The sequence below is a fragment of the Amblyomma maculatum genome, chromosome 1 (genome assembly GCF_055883805.1).
Source record: "Amblyomma maculatum isolate TAMU_Amacu chromosome 1, ASM5588380v1, whole genome shotgun sequence".
Classification (NCBI taxonomy): domain Eukaryota; kingdom Metazoa; phylum Arthropoda; class Arachnida; order Ixodida; family Ixodidae; genus Amblyomma; species Amblyomma maculatum.
The window spans coordinates 263488770-263492696 of NC_139344.1; the positions used below are offsets into that span (position 1 = coordinate 263488770).

General features: G+C 45.4%; 1 pseudogene; it reads right to left on the reverse strand.

Moving 5' to 3' along the window:
* Positions 1-729: 729 nt before the first annotated feature.
* On the reverse strand, positions 730-1789 carry LOC146206427 (uncharacterized; annotated as a pseudogene).
* Positions 1790-3927: the final 2138 nt, after the last annotated feature.

The window sequence follows — 3927 nt, forward strand, 5'->3', positions numbered from 1 at the left end:
CCAGCTCATGTTATGGGTTCACCAAAGATGCATATTTTTTCTTTCTCATTAACGCGCATTTTTTATTCTGTGTTCCCTTTCCGCTGCAGATTAACAGAAAATGCTGCGTGATCAACGGTTAGCCAGGAGCAGGCACGAGGTGGTTTACATTAATGCAAAAGTAGCACAGCACATATCCTTGCTGAGGTCAGTCAACACATTCTATGTTCTGCTCGACCAATCAACAATTTAGTCAGTTTAGTGTAGGTTAATGGGTGAGCAAGTATAATAGGGCTTAAAAAATCAAGATCTGTTTTGTTCTTTTATGCCTCACTATGCTTATCATTAACCAGCACTGATCAGACAGGATTGTTAATTGGTCGGGCAGAACATAGAATGTGGTGACTTATCGCAGCTAGGAGATGTACTGTACTACTTTTGCATTAATGAAAATCACCCCGTGTCTGCTCCTGGAACACCGATGGTCGTGTACTATTTTCTGTTGTTCAGGAGTGGAAAGGTAGCAGAAAATCAAAAAGCGTCACTTGCAGAGTTTCTGAAGCATTTGAGCCTGAAATCAACACAATTTCAGTTGCGCGAATTGCAAAAGCGCTCTTAAGAAACACATGGGCCACTATTTCATAAGCGCTCGACAAGAGGTCAACACTGCATCATCCAAGATGTTGCCGATTATCGACAGACTTTCAACAGCGTGTATTGACACAACGCTTTCGAATTTCTATAGAAACCCTACATGCATTTTTGTAAGGGGGTGCTCCAAATCCATTCTTCAAGTTGTCGCTTTTTTCCTTTGGCAGATGAAAAATCGATCTCTTTCAATCTTTTAAACTGGACTTTTTCTACGTAGGTAGGGAGCCAAATGTTGTCTCTCTGGGTGCAGGTAACAGAGCTCCTCATCCGAACACCCGCGTCGACAGCAAACAGGCGCCGACATGTGAACAAGCTTCTCCCACACCGGCCATGCAGGTACAATGTGCTGTCAGTACGGCACCAGTTTCTTTACACATAATCCAAACTTTCAGTGGTTGCTCACCCAGCCTTTGTGAGCAGTTCACCTGAAAAACAAAAGAGAAAAAATGGAGAGATCATAGTACACATCGTGTACACAGTCCAGAAGTATGAAAAAAAAAACAATCACAGCAAATATGCACTGTCATCCTTTCAGCCATGAAACACTCGCGAAAAAGCTATCTTGTTTGAAAATTATGAAAGCTGAGGCATGGCCCATGAACGCAGCTAGCGCGATTACTTTAATTTTAGAGTGATTCAGTTGACCTCTGCAGTGCGCTTCAATATCGCGCGCCTCTCTTGTAGGCATCGCCGACTAATCAGGAAATGCTTCATAATATTCTACAGAACGTACGAGACCAAAGCAAGGGATCAAGCTTGCCTCTCCCAGTAAAAGGTAAAAGACTTGCGCAAAAAGTAGATGAAGAAAGAGACGTGACAACAAGACAGAGCGCAGCATCTTTTCTCCTTGCAGACGCTTCGCCGACAGACTTTTCACCCAGCCGCTTGTAAAGTAGTTGTGAGATTCAAGCGATTTGTACGCTTTCACCTCCTCCAGTGTCACGAAACTCGAGGAGAACAACAAGTAGTTTACATTGTCTCGGTGTGAAACCTCAGGGAAAGCGTCGACATCCATCGTCGTATCCGCACCCGGTCGCAACGTGTACGGGTTCACATCGTCGCACAGCCTTAGCTTTTCTTGGTAGCGCGCACGCGTCCACCCGATTAGTCCAGCATAATATGCCTCGCTGAAAGCAGGCTTACTATAAACAGGCGGCATTTCTCATCTAAAGCGGCGACATCCGTCTAAAAGCACAAAGAAAAACGAACACTGCAAGCACTGCAACAGGCGGCGCGCGTGGAGTCCCGCTTCCGAATGGTGCTTCAGCATGGCTCTGACGCGTCGGCGCGGGCGGAGGTGACGTCACGTACAAGCCATGTATTAGCATATGTTCAAACAGAAAGGGGCGCCGGACGCCGTTAAACATGTGCGCTGCTCCCACGTGACTTTACGCCAGCAGTTTTTTTTTCTCCTGCAGAAAAAAAAAAAGAAAGAAAAAAAAAAAGCGGAAGTGGCGGCTGGCCTCCCGGCAGCGGTGGAAGTCGTGTGCTCCGCGTCTGCATGAAAAAAGTATGGTGAACTGTTCTAGTTCACTATAGGAAAAAGAAAAGAAGCGTGCTGTCTCACGTGCTCTAGCATCAGTTTGGAGTTAGAACGCCTTTTCATCTCAGCTTCGGTAACGGTACAAACACCGCGCGTACTGCGCCAAAACAAAGCATGCATTAAACAGCAGCAGAAATAATGCTCACTCCAATAACATTATTCTTCGCAATCAGCGAAATTGAAACCCACGAACATAATGAACTACTTTATCAATAATGTTCGCGACAATATTGTAAAATGCTTTTGATACAAGCATTAAAAATTCGAGCCAACAAGACGCGAACTGAAACAATATTTCACTCAAATCTGTCGGAAGTAGCGGTTAGCTGTGAGGCACTGCACATTGCAAAATGAAATCAAATCGGCATTTGTTGCCAGTCTCTTGTGCTTTGGGGCTGGAACGTGTTGCCATTTACGCAAATCCGCAGTTGATTGCAAAGCACTGCGCGCATAGCGCGGAAGCAAATGGGTACGAATATAAGAAGCAAGTCATAAAGCGTAGAGTAAATGCACACTCTAGCAACATTATTCTTAGTAAGAAGCAATGCGAGATTGTGGCTTTTGCTTGTATTTTTTTTCGATTGATATGCTTTTTTCATTATTTGATTCCTTGGACCTCCTCTCCTTGACGATGGTTTCTTGTCGCGCCATTCATCCGATGTTTGCTTTTTTTTTCTATCTTTTCTTTTGTTCAGTTTTCTGCTCTGCTTCTTTCCTTAATTATCTCGCCCATTACCTCTTTCTTTCCCTTCTTCACCTGTGCAGCAGTCATTTTGACTTCTTCGCCTGCCTAGCCACCAGGTCCAAATATTTGATGTGCGGAACCGTGTTTGCCATGCCGTACTTGTTTTGGGTTTAATTGAGTCATATAATGGCTCTTACCTCAACGTTTGAGCAACATGCTTTACAATGGTTTCAATTTGCCAAGGACCTATTCTTCGCTTGAATCGGGTTACGCTTGCGAGAAAAACTACCCGCTTAACTGTTTGCAACAGGTATCGTTTGCGTAGCTCCGGAATGGAAGGGAGTGAAATTCCAAATCAACTACTTGAGAATAGTACTGTTACTTCAGCACCCCTGATAAAAAAAAATTCCCCGTCTCTTATATTCCGCATTTAGTGTCGCGACCTCTCGCAGCAGTTTGCAGTTGGAAGGCCTCCTTTTATCTCAGCCTCAGTAGAAACACCGTACGTACTACGCAACAAAAATGGATACGAATATATATCAAGCTAGTATCCAAGCGAAGCATAAATGCGCACTCCAATAATATTGTCACGACTGAAGTCACAGGGAGCCGTGAAGGTACACGTTGCCGAGGACCCGAGAATAAGGTCGGCGTGTCGTTCCGATCACAGAGTCACAGAGTCCAGCACCAGCGCGCCGCTCGTGCCAACAACAACCGCTTCGTCGTCGTCGGCACCAAACAAGGCTGTCGCGCGGCGCTAGGCACGTGGCATTATTCCCCCCCGTGAAAGAAAACAACGTCCCGATGACAAGGGGAGAGGAGAAAAAAAAAATTAGGCGTGAGGTGAATTGTACAATAACGCAAGGTTTCACTTGCAGGAAGCGCTCAGTCACGCGAAAAGTATGGCTTTAAGCGCACCACATCCACAATTTCAGGCCGCTGGCGTCCAACACTGACGGTCACAGTTTCATCTGGAATGACTTCGTAATTAACGTTGTTTAAGCCGCGCAGGACTTTATTGGGTCCGAAGTAGCGGTGGAGTAGTTTCTCGCTCAAGCCTTCGTGGCGC